Below are 13,712 nucleotides of genomic sequence, written 5' to 3'. Positions count from 1 at the left end.
GATGAAATGTTGGTTTATCATATTAAACTATAATGAATATTTCTCTTTTTGCAAAATAATTTCAGTTCATAAATGGTGTGCCGATGCACCAGGTTAGGTCAACTTATGTGTAGGATATGATGGAGAAACGGATTACATTTTATATCCACAATGTCTAAATGGTATTGCATCATACATGAAAGAAAAGAATGAAACATGTCCTAATACAGTACACGGCGCATTGTTTGACTGTATTGAAAAGTTCTCTTTAGTACTTGGAGTTGTTTTCGTCATCTTGGATGCTCAAAGAAGTTTCATCAGCCAAACTCATGTACCCTTGCAGAGGTACATTCTGCTATTTATGTTTATCTGTGTGAAAGTGATCTGTTGCTTCTAAATTGAGTTCTAATAACGACAAATATAGGGAAGATTTAGGAATTGCATCTCTAATGATAGCAATGTAATTTTATGGTGTTGAAGTAAAATACAAACTAAACAAGGGTAGTTACCATATTAATCTTTCTTTTGGGTTTGTTTATCATCTCTATTGCTACATACAGAATTGCATTTTTTTCCTGCAGTACACAATTCCTATTTAACGAGCACTAGTGTTATGGAATTTGATGAAACTGAACCGCAATAAAGGAAAGTTGCCATTACATCTTCAACTAATAATGATAGGGAAATTGCAGATCAATGGGTTATATATGAGCATACATTAACTCTCCGTGTTATAGACTATAGACTTGTGACGATGACATCTCTTAGCGTAACAAACAAGTTGGTTCAATTCAATACGATTGTTCTTCTAACATCATATTCTCAAAGTTGTCGGCATCCTTGTTACACTTAACTTATGTCTATGATCAGGAAAACATAACCATCATGCAACACTAGAGCTAGTCCTAGAGGCAAGACTAGGAATCAAGTTTTACCCTTTATAACTCTACACGTGCTTATGAGTTTTCCTCTAAATCACATATTCGACAACACTAGCAGGTACAGAGTATAAATATTTAATTATAAACTTGAAAATAAATATTTTACATCCTAGAAATATTTTAACGTCACATGCATATTTTTTCAAATGTGTGACATTTGTTAATTGCCACAAATATTTTTCATACACATGATTAATATTTTCTACTTACACATTATAAATTTTTTGTATACATCAGACACATTTTTCTGTACACGTTTAGCATTTACCAAATGCAGGATTAACATTTTCAAAATTTATGTAATTTTTTCTTTTAATATATATATTTAGAATATTTAAAAATCTTAAAAAGTTAAATAAAAATGGGAAGAAAAAACATGCATGACTCCAGCATGACGACGCGTGGTTACTAGGCCGGCCTAGTTCCGGCTCCCTGGAGGCGTGGCGTGTGTAGGCGTCGCTGCGGGCGGCACATAGCTACACCCCCAACGAAGCAGTTGTGGGTGACGACGTCGAAAATGTCAGCCCAACGAAGCAGCTATGCAGCACCTGCCAATTTTATCTTGGAATGTAGTCCCACCAGACACCAAGCATTGTACTCAATGATCCTCAAAGATTTTACTAATGAGTACCAAGTTTTTATCTTGATGAGTAGTACCACTACACATCAAGCTTGATACTCAATAAATGGTCAAACCCTTGTTTGTTAAACCTGTGTGATTTGTTTGCATAACGGTATATCTAACCACTAATCTACGGCTTGTATGTATGCACAACCTAAGCGGGCATGGAAGTTTTGTTCCTGGGTGATGGAAAAAATTTAATAATTACCCAAAAAAAAAATTGAAGTTCTTTTTGGAATAAACTTGACTTTCTTCTGCACTAGTATGTAACTTTCCGCCAATAGAAACCCAGCGTCGACTTTAGAGCAAAAAAAACAATTATTGCTATATACATACACTATTCACACAATTTTGACCAAATTTTCTGTTTTTTTCGCCCTGAAGTCGACACTAGTTTTTTGGTGGTGGAAAAATTATATATTAGGGCAAAAGAGAGTCAAGTTTATTTATAAATAGACTTTTCAGAAATCATGAACCTTTCGAAATCCATGAATATATTAACATTTTTTTCAAATTAGTGAACATTTTTTAAATCATGATTTGTTTTCAGATCTGCAACCTTTTTCAAATTCATGAACTTTTTCAATCCGTGAACATTTTTCAAATCCACGCACTTTTCCCATATTCGTGAATAGATTTTCAAATGCGTGAAATCTTTTTTCATATTCATGATGTTTTTCAAAAAGCTGCAAACTTTTTAAACTTGCAAACACTTTTCAAATCCATGTATATTATGAAGTTCATGAAAAAAAATTAAAACTTGATTTCTTTTCAAATTCATAAAATGTTTTCCTATTCATGTCTTTTAAAAATTCGTGATCATTTTTTAAAAAATTAAGAATTTAAAGTATTGAACAATTTTACAATTCAACATTTTATTATTTAATTAAATTTCATAAAATATGAAAATCAGTGGGATGTTATTTTTCTAAAATAGCAGCACAACATAGCAGAAAAATGCAAGGAGTGACCGGGTCATGCTGAGGGAGCAAACAAGGAAGGGAGTGCAAATATAGAGAGAGAGAGAGAGAGAGAGAGAGAGAGAGAGAGAGAGAGAGAACTACGCCATCTACGAAGGAGTGATAGGAACGTTAGATGTTCAGCCCATACAAGCCTCCTCACTCGCTATAGCAGAACACTGGCCCTTAAAATTGAAGGGCCAGTGTAAGAGCCACTTTTCTGCTATTGGGGGGAGCCTCAGCCGCCCCCCTAAATGGATCGTCCCAGTGCAGAAGTAGCGCTGGCTCTCCAATGTTTTTTCTTTCATTTTTGTTTTATTACACTTAGTTATATTTCTAGAGTACCCTGCAAAAACAAAGTTATATTTCTAGAGTGAAAAAAATATTTTCTTTAAATTTATAAAAATGTCCATCCCAGGTTCAAATATTTTTAATATGTAAAACAATCATGTAATTTAAAAATGTACACGTGTCTCAAAAAATAAGTGCAACTTTTAAGAAAAAATGTTTTGTGCCATTCAAAAAAATGAGTATATTATTATTTTTTAAATGTTCGCATAATTCAAGAATTTTTCCATATTATTAAAATAGTTTCCCTAAATTTAGAAAAAAATATCGCAGGATCCAATGTTTATACAATGTAAAAAAATCACTTATTTCAGAAATATGTATATCAGTTTAACACTAATGGCAATATCATATGGGCTATATGTAGTATCATATAGCACAATTTAAGAACACACTTAGGTTTAACAACACTCTTATGTTTAACACTTAAACATAATTGTAATAAAATCATACAACATATTCAATGAAGTGCTAATACTATAAGAGCAGCATGCATGCCTACGAACTCAAGACCAATGGCGGGAACCAGCGGCGAATCCAAGGGGCGGGCTTGGATGGGCTCAAGCCTGCCCTCCGAAATTAAAATCCAGCCTATCCCAGCCCATCTCAGCCCAGTTTCAGCCCATCATAACCCAGTTTTAGCCTGTGTACTGAAGTTGAGCCTGCCCTTCAAATTCATCCTAGATTCGCTACTGGCGGGAACTATTGTGATGGGGGGAGTCAAACCACACATAGATGTCGCCGTCATCATGTTTGCCAAGAAACATCAAGAGCGTCTCCCCAGCTTGCAACATTTATTTTGTTGCAAGGTCTCTACAACGAGGACAACCGAAATAGGTTTGGTGTGCCTTGTTGCTGACCACAATGTGTGCTCATCCATGTCACGTTCACCTTCTGCGGGAAGTGAGCCCTTGCCCAACAAGGGATGTACTAAGCAAAACTAAAAGAAACAACAATTACACATTGTTTGGTATATATGTTTGCTACAAGCAGTGGTAATTACCACCACTTGCATTTTGTATGTTGTATGTAGTACCTGTCGAACCCAAGAGTATGTACGTGTAGTATGTAGTATATAATAATGATTAGGTAGTATATATACTAATTCTTAGGATGTATATATCATGTTTTGAGTATGCTCTTTTTTACGTACAAATATAACAAAAACCATGGACTCATATGCAAATTTTTATATAACTTGCTTTGAAATATCTTACATATAGTATACGAATATATTTAAAATGATAAAGTAGTATATATAGTACCACATGGTAGTATATGAGACATATGAGGTAACTACCACCGGATGGTAGGATGAATTTTCCCTATATAGTGTTACTATTCATCACCCAGGATGCAGAATAAGTTATTTTTCACCAAGATAATCTTATGATCATTTCATAATTAAATTACGTTTGAATTCAAATAGTTACATTCTTATTGATTCACTACGTAAAATTTGGCATAAAAAACTAAAAATATAGGTCATAAGAAAAGAAAATTTGCAGTATATATTCTTCACCCCCACATATTTTACCATCAATGCACCGTAATTTTACGACCCGTAAGTTTTGTCTTATTTTCGAAAAGAGACCGTAAGAAAATATTTAATCATCGTAAAAAATATTTTATGTTATGTAAAATTACAAACGTAAAAACATAGTGTAAAATACACATAAACTGCAAATTTTTCTTTTCTTATGACCTATATTTTTAGTTTTTTATGCCAAATTTTACGTAATGAATCAATAAGAATGTAATTATTTGAATTCCAAACGTAATTTAATTATGAAATGATCGTAAGATTATCTTGGTGAAAACTAACTTATTCTACATCCTGGGTGATGAATAGTCGCGCTATTCGTCACCCTGGGTGAGGAATAGTTATTCTTCACCCCCTCTCTATTTTAACATTAATGCACCGTATTTTTACGTTTCGCAAATTTTATCTTATTTCATACATAAAAAGAGAACGTAAGAAAATATGTACTCGCTGTAAAAAATATTTTATATTACGTAAAATTACGAATGTAAAGACATAGTGTAAAACATACATAAAATGTGATTTTTTGGTCTTATAGCCTATTTTTTATACCAAATTTTACATATTGAATCAATATGCACGTAACTATTTATATTCTAAACGTAATTTATTTAGGAAGCAATCGTAAGATTATCTCGTGTGAGGAATAACTTATTCTGCACCCTGGGTGATGAATAGTAACACTATATAAGTTCAGTATATATTTATGTCGCAGTGAGCTGAGATGCTTGTTTGTATTGCCGAGGACACATAAATACATATTTTCACAATTACTCTGTTGGATCATCTTATTACATTAGATAGATGCTCCACTATTTATTTTATATTTTTAATAACTTTTAAGCCGTTAAAAGCTTAGCGAGCCTAAACAAGTTGTGTGGCCAGCGATGTATATGTATATATATGAGATATTGTGTTTCTCTTTAGCGGTAGAGGTGGCAAACAGGGCCACACGTTCTAGTCATTCCATTTATTTCATTTCATGTGATTGATAGGTATTTCTTCTTATAGATGAATTAGGACCACGGTCCCCTCCTTATAGCCCAATAGGCTCAGTGGTAGGTTGCCAAAGCTGCAGCGGTGCAGCCCTCGGCCCGCGCACAACGCTTCTTAGCCCATGAACAGTTCCAACTCACTGACGGTGCCTAGCCTAAAAAAGGTTCGAATCTTTTCTTAGAGTAAAATGCATTGGTAGTCATTGAACTTGTGTTGATAGCTCATTTTAATCACCGTACTCAAGAATATGATCAATAAAGTCACTAAATATGACTCATTGGTCCACCGTATTGCGTTGTATTTTTCCTAGTTAACCGGTCAAATGTCCATGTGGCGCCTTCAGTTCATGTTCTCTCTCTGGCTATGCCGGTCCATGTCTGATCCGTGTCTGAAACAAACAAAAAATTAGAGGAAACAAAATTGCACACAAGCAGGAATTGAACAAAGAACCTCGCTTCAGCTGCCGCCGTAGTTGGGCACACACTTCCTTAATATCAAAATAAATGTCTTGATCTTAATATAATTTTATATTTCATTAAAGTTAATATAAAGTTGAAACACTTATTTTGGAACGGAGGGAGTACATCACACTATAGCCCCGTAGCAATCTTGACGGACGTCTACGTCTACGTCCGCATGTCCGGACGGACCGGCCTCTCGGCAGCGACGCGGCCATACGCCATACTCGTCGCCAGTTGAACATACCTACGGACAATGGTATGCAGTGGACACAAATGATCAATCTCTCAATCTCATGTCACATAGCGGAAACTTTTGGCTAGGTTTTTCTATTCTTGGTTTATTTTTCTGATTGGTTTCTGCTCAAACTTCTTTGGGTTTTTTATAGGTTTCTTATCAAACTTTTCGTTTAGTATTTGCTTTCTCTTTTCCTTTTTGCTTTTTCACTTTAAATTCGTCAACATATTTATAAATTCAAGAATTTTCAGAAATCATGAACCTTTTGAAATCCTTGAACATATTAACATTTTTTCAAATTAATGGACATTTTTGAAATCATGATTTATTTTCAAATCTGATTTTTTTTTCAAATTTGCGAACTCTTTCAAATCCATGAATATTTTACAAATCAACATACTTTTTCCATATTCATGAATGGTTTTTCAAATGTGTGAACTCTTTTGTCATATTCATGATATTTTGAAAAAATCCACAAACTTTTTAATTCTGCAAACAATTTCAAATCCATGTATATTAAGAAGTTCATGATTTTTTTTTAAAACTTGATTTATTTTCAAATTCATGAACTGTTTAAAATTCACAAAGTGTTTTCATATTCATGTGTTTTTAAATTTGTGATCATTTTAAAAAATTTGTATGTTTTTGAAGCAATTGAACATTTTTACAATTCATGATTTTCTTATCTAATGAAATTTCTCAAAATACAAAAAATCGGTGGGTTGTATTTTGCTAAACTAGCAGCAGGACACAGCTGAAAAATCCAGGGAGCGACAGTTGTGTCGCATGCCACCATCAGATGCCATCACAGCGCCATGAGATCTCTCACCTAAGCTGCATGTCGGTCCCGCCCTGATTTTGCTCGCTAGAACCTCGCAGGAGCCCCTCCACATCATCTTCAGGCATCCTCTATGTTGTATTTGTCAACCAAGACGGTCTCCCAACACACCGCAATTGTAATTCAGATATGAAGCATGGGAAATTACAAGGAAAATAGAAGACACTCTGTTGTAGACTGTGCCTTACTCTATTGAGGAAAAAAGGTTACGAGCGGCAGAGCAGGCACAAGTCTATCAACGTCAACTCGGCCGCGCTTTAGACCGATCTACGAATAAGAGCCCAACTGCTGTTGCGACCACCAGGCTTCGATCAGCGGCTTGCACCGACAGTGGCAGTGGGAGAGTGAGGGATAGGGGACGTGGTGGCTGCCGGCCTGGGGAGTCCCCTGTGTTTTCCAGGGTTGGCAACGTAGGGGCTTTACAAATCCCCCAAAGTCCGAGACCCGCATGGGGGATTCTTTGTGTTTGATAGAGGATGCTTTTTATTTATGCTTATTGGGATTTGGCCTATTGCTAAAAAAGACAAATATGCTTTTTATTTATGCTTATTAGGAAAAGGTTTAGATAGTCGTATCGTTCTATACTTGTGGTTTCCAAAATTCCAACAATCTCATTAACTATTACCTTCGTCACAAAAATCTTGTCTTACGTACATTTATCTAGATACAAATGTATCTAATACTAAAACATGTCTAGATATATCCGTGTCTAGACAAGCTTTTTGCTATGGAGGGAGTACTAATTAATGGACTTCTACTATGAAGAACAAATAGCTACTTGCATGTTTTCGTTTTACATCAAAGGGCCACATGGTATATTCTTTGGCACTATATATTAAATAGAGGTGTTCTCACAAGAGAAAAACCTCCCTGGTCCTCATCATTTCCTCTTTCACCAGTGACCTCTTCAAGGGACCTCTTTTTGGTTTCTGGTAAGATGAGCGTGAACACCAAGCCAATTATGTTGCAACCAACTAGCACGAAGAGAATAATTGGGAGGCCTTTATCGGCATATAGGAACCAAAGCACACCAGTGATAGCACCACCCTTCCCGCCAGCACTGGCTATGCCATGGCATGTTGACCGCATACGTGCTGGGAAGATCTCTGCTGGAAGGATGAAAGTGGTCGAGTTGGGGCCGAAGTCAGTGAAGAACATTATTGCCGAGTAAATGACAATGAAGTAGATGTTCCCGAAGTGAGAACACCATATTGTTTTCGATAACACTTGTGGAATAGCAAGCCCGAGCATGAAGACACTCATCATAATGAATCCTACAATTTGCATCTTGATTCGACCAATTCTGTCCATGAACTTGATTGCAAAGAAGAAGCCCGGCAACGTGCCAATGACCGTAATGAGAGCTTGGGTTCTTGCTATCTGGTATGTTTGCTCAAGCGGGCTCATTGTGCTTGCGTCTTTGATGTATTGAACTTCGGTAAAGATGTTCTTCATGAATAGGTTGAGCAGGTAAAATGACATGTCAAGCATAAACCAACAGATCATGGTGCTAAGGAGGTGGAGGCCGTGTCGATGGAGGAACTCCATGGTGAAGAAACCAAACTCATGCTCTCTGTTGAACACATCAGCCTCTTCTTTTTCAGCCACGATGTCGATGTTAAGGACCAAGGCCATGTCTGAAGAAGCTTTCTTGATGTCCTTAGCTATGAGCGCCGTAAAGCGTGCCGTCTCGGGCATCCTCATGCGCCAATAATAAGTCAGGATAGCAGGGATGGCGCCTACCATGAGAATGATACGCCACACATAGTCAGCGTGCCAGTGAGGGTCATGGTCATATCCTGGTACGTGCCTGAATGACTGTGAGACGATTATGGCAACTATTCCAGCAGCAAGATTTCCTAGACCCTGCAATTACAAGACAACAGACAAATAAAAATATAATCAAGGGATCTTTTTTGCAAAATGGAGATTGATTGATTCACACAACCAAAAATTAAGACACAATCGTGTTGTATGGTTGCACCTGCATGGCAAATACAGCGGCAATGAAGGCGCCACGAGTCTTCTTATTTGCGTACTCCGCTATGATCGTAGCGGAGAGTGGATAGTCGCCACCGATACCAAAGCCAAGCCAAAAACGAAAAAAACAGAGCGTGGTAATGACGCTCTTGCGTGAATGGTGGAAGGAGAGGCCGGAGGCGATGGAGCAGATGACCATGAGCTTCAGGGTGACACCATAGATGTGCCTCCGGCCCACCTTGTCGCCGAGCCATCCGAAGAAGAGCCGCATAGTGCAACACCGTTGACAAGCGCCGAGACGCCGACAGGGAGGATGCCGTCCGCGTAGTAGATGCGGCCGAGGAGGTCGGTGACGAGGGAGATGGAGAAGAGGTCGTAGGCGTCAGTGAAGAAGCCCATGCCGGCGATCGCAATGGCGGTGAAGTGGTATACTTGCGTCGTGGCTATGTCGAGGGCATGGAGCGCCTTGAGCTGCTTCCGTGCCATCAGTGCCTGTGTCGGCTGCCGCCATGGCATTCGCACTGCAGGAAGGAAATGGTGAAAAAGGTTGTAGGTGTTGGCGTGTTTGTTGATACTGAGACATTTTGATCCAAAGGTGTATATAAAAGCCACACTTTCTTAAAGCCTCTACGCCTAGTTACTCTATGTGCGAGCTTCTCAAGGAAACTTCAAGGAGCATATTGTTGTGTCGATCGCCATGTATAGGACAAATGACCGTGAAGTAAGCATGATCCAGTATCTTGGTATAGCCGTCCCCTGATGTGAGAAATGGTGGATTGGTTGTTACTACGTGTGATTTACATGAGGAATATACGGTCGAACATGGATGATACAGAGAGGGAATTTGGAGGTAGCTTCGTGGAATCTAACAATTCCTCCGGATATGTTGTACATTCTCAAAGCTGAATTAATAAATGAACAAAAGATGAAAACAATATATATTAATTAAACACATGTGCTTCATGTTGGCATTGATGCGTTAGCCATCAGCCGACTGATTAGCTACGCACCGCTCCATGAAAAATGGAACTGCGGCAGGAACGCATTCCGTGCGATCAGAAGGAACTCGCGGCCTAGCGCTGTCGCCGGATCCCTCCTCCGCCGCCACCTCACCCCAACGCCCCTTCCTCTCCTTGCCGCCGCCTGAGACGCCCTCCGGCAAAATCAGGATGGCTCCAAAGAAGGCGACGGCAGCGGCCCTTCTCCGGTTGCTCGGCATTAGTACGGTGGCTGCGATCCCCCTTAATATTCAGTTCAGACGTACGCTAGCGGGCAATCGTTGGGAACAATGGCTCCATCTAGTTAGGAGACTGATGGAAGTCCAGCTTACACAGCAACCCGATGAATTACGCTGGAAACCGACTAAACTGGAGTATTCACGGTTAAATCAATGTATATTGATGTTATTAACTCACACTCCATACCTACGTCCAACCATGTTTGGGATGTCAAAATTCCTTTGAAAATAAAAGTGTTTATGTGGTTTGTCCATAAACAAGTTATTTTAACGAAGGACAATCTCTTGAAGCATAATTGGACAGGACCTACTAGGTGTAGTTTCTGTGATCGGGATGAGACTATCAAACATCTCTTTTTTGATTGCCCGTTAGCGAACGCACTTTGGCAGACGATCCACATTGCTTTTAGTATCACTCCACCGAATTATGTTTCTGCGTTATTTGGGACATGGCTTAATAGGATTGAGCGTAACTTAGCGAGACATATTCGGGTTGGAGTTTGTGCTTTACTGTGGACTATCTGGACTTGCAGAAATGATTTGGTTTTTAACAGAATATCATGTATACACTTTTTGCAGGTCATATTCCGAACTACGGGACTGATCCGTTCGTGGTCGCTACTCACCCAGACGGAGGCCAGGGAGCATTTGGTTACTGGGTCTTTCCGATGGGAGATGGTAGCTCGGGATATTTTCAACCGGTTTGGATGGCGGTCATGTAATAGGATAGCTTGATCTCCTATCTATTTTTAGCCAGCCGGTTGTGGCGTCTTTTCTAGGCTAGTTGGTGTTTCTAGCCCCTTTTTGGCTCTGTGTGAGCTGTTTGTGCTTTGATTTTTGAGACCTTTGGCACCATGTGGACACTACTTTTTGGCTAATAAGAGGGCCGTATGCATCTTTCTGATGCAGAGGCCGGGGAGTCACCCCTTTTCCAAAAAAAATGGATCAGGGATGGTGGTCCCTTTGGTGAGGCTTCCCAGTCTGGCGGTGTGGTAGGGTTGGCGGGTTCAGGCCATGGCAATAATGCCCCGGCGGCTGACAGCGCCATTTTGTCCGCTGTCTACAATCTGGTCTAGGTGCGCTCCCACCTCACCGGAGTTGCAGTGCTGGCTAGCTAGCCGGTCATCTGTTTGTGGGTGGAGCGTGAGGTGCGGATCCAGATCGGGATAATTCCCTGGCCCATTCCAGCCGGCCACAACGACAACGCCCGCAGGTGCCGATATTCTTCTTGGAGATGTTGTTCGGGTCCGCCCTACCTCTTCACACCTCACTACTTCTCGGGTGAAAACCCTAACTGCGATGGGTGGTGACGGCGCTAAAGGCATCGTATCCTTCTTGAAGGCGTCATCGGGAGAGCCTTGTGATGGTGGGCACCGTTTGGTTTTGTTGGCAGGTGCAAATGGCGTTCACCTCTTCCTCTAGGGGGCATCTGTTTCGTGGGAAAACCTAGATCTGGATCTTTCGGATCGGCTGATGACAGAGACTATGATGTCGTTTTCCCTCCCGAGGACATTGTTTTGGAGCAGAGGTTCACTGGAGGGGGCAACAGGTGAAGCGGTGTTGCATCTACCACATTGAAGATGGTGGGTCTCGACGGCGTGGAGCAGTGGAGTCACGGAGTTGGACATGGTTTGATGGACGCATGCAGGGTGGTGGTGTTGTCTAGCATCATGGTGACGTCGACGGTAGATAGGTCTGGCAAGGTCTATGCAATGATTCCTCCTGAAGATGGATGACGAAAGATGGTGCTGGTGGATCCTAGAGTGTGTGCAAGCACTGCGTGTTATGAGACGCCTAGACTGGTTGGTGCTCTCAGTTTGCCAGCCGGACGGCTTCTTGAAGCCACTGGATTAGATGGTGTCCGTTGACGCAGTGAGAGCACATCTTTATACTTGTAGGTGTAATGACTTTATTCGCCTTGAAGATGGCTTTGGGTTGATCATTGTATTTATTTGATGAATAACTTAATATAGATGAGTGCATGCATCATTTTGATGCAAAGACTGGGGTAATACTTTTCTTAAACATGTGCTTCATGTACCATAAGTGAATACCAATTAACCGACCATTTATATCCAGACAATTTTATGATGAATTTTTAATTCATTTTTCTTTTTCGAGAATAAGAGAAGCCCCTGGCCTATCTGCATCGGTTTATATACATCGCAACCATTTTCTATCGCAACATATCAAGTATTAGAAATGTGGATATAAAATAAAAGGTTCATCAAATAAGGATGTGGCAACCGTAACTTGAATTGAATGCTACACTTATGCTGGTCAAATCTTATTGCCAAACAGCCAACCAAATCTATCACCTCTAATAGACTGCAACTTAGACCCGAAAGTCCTACACCTTCAGAAACTAATATAAAGTGTTGACCGCGTATATTTCCAGAGTGTAGCCAAGAGGATAAGCCTGAGGGAAATAGGAAACTGTTTTGTTAAGTTGGATTGATTCTTAATTAGAGTTTATTTTCTCTATGTATACTTTCATATCAGTTACTTTTCTCTGTTAAGAGATCTATTTCTCTAATTTGCATTGCACCACTCTAACCCCCCCCCCTTCCCGGTCGCTAACAGCATCGACAGCAAGGATTGGCTAATTTAGATCCTCAAATGTCCCCAGACGTGCTCGGTCAGTGAACGTGCGCGTCCGATTTGAGGATTCATTTGTGCATGTATGCAACCATGTCCACTACATCCTACTCAAATTGTCCAGCCATACTCATGTGATTGGTGGACATGTCCAGACATCCTCATATCCTCTTCATATTTGATGTGGATATGGAATTTGCAGACAACCCGAGCAACTCTAGCTCCCCTAGACGGCTATAGAGGAGTAAAATTTCGACTTTACTTGTCTAACTCACACCTAGTCGATCCCCTAAACCAAATAGTGGAGTAAATTTTTTAGTCTGCCTCCTATCCGGTGTGTATATTTACTCGGTGTAACACCCACGATGCGGCTATATCTCCCACGTGTCGGAGCACGACTTAGAGGCATAACCGCATTGTAGGCATGTCGCAAGAGGGGTAATCTTTACACATCCCATGTACTAAATAAGAAAGAGGTACAGAGTTGGCTTACAATCGCCACTTCACACAATTACATAAATATAGCATTCCATCAACCAGATACAATCAAGGTCTGACTACGGAACCAAAATAAAAGAAGACTACCCCTAATGCAAAAGATCCCCGATCGCCCCAACTGGGCTCCATTACTGATCAACTGAAACGAAAACAACACAATGATCACGATCTTCATCGAGCTCCTCCTTGAGCTCGGTTGCGTCACCTGCACGGTATCATCGGCACCTGCAAACTGGTTTTGAAAGTAAACTGTGAGTCACGGGGACTCAGCAATCTCACACCCTCGCGATCAAGACTATTTAACTTTATGGGTAGGGAAAAGGTATGAAGTGGAGCTGCAGCAAGCACTAGCATATATGGTGTCTAACATACGCAAATGAGAGCAAGAAGAGAAGGCAAAGCACGGTCGAGAATCTATGATCAAGAAGTGATCCTAGACTACTTACGTTCAAGCATAACTCCAACACCGTGTTCACT

The 13,712-nt window shown here is 40.1% G+C and overlaps 1 pseudogene; it reads right to left on the bottom strand.

Moving 5' to 3' along the window:
• Positions 1-7,750: 7,750 nt before the first annotated feature.
• On the bottom strand, positions 7,751-9,418 carry LOC125531478 (annotated as a pseudogene).
• Positions 9,419-13,712: the final 4,294 nt, after the last annotated feature.

This window comes from Triticum urartu, unplaced genomic scaffold (assembly GCF_003073215.2).
Source record: "Triticum urartu cultivar G1812 unplaced genomic scaffold, Tu2.1 TuUngrouped_contig_7204, whole genome shotgun sequence".
NCBI classification, from domain to species: domain Eukaryota; kingdom Viridiplantae; phylum Streptophyta; class Magnoliopsida; order Poales; family Poaceae; genus Triticum; species Triticum urartu.
This window is presented reverse-complemented; position numbering and strand designations above follow the sequence as displayed.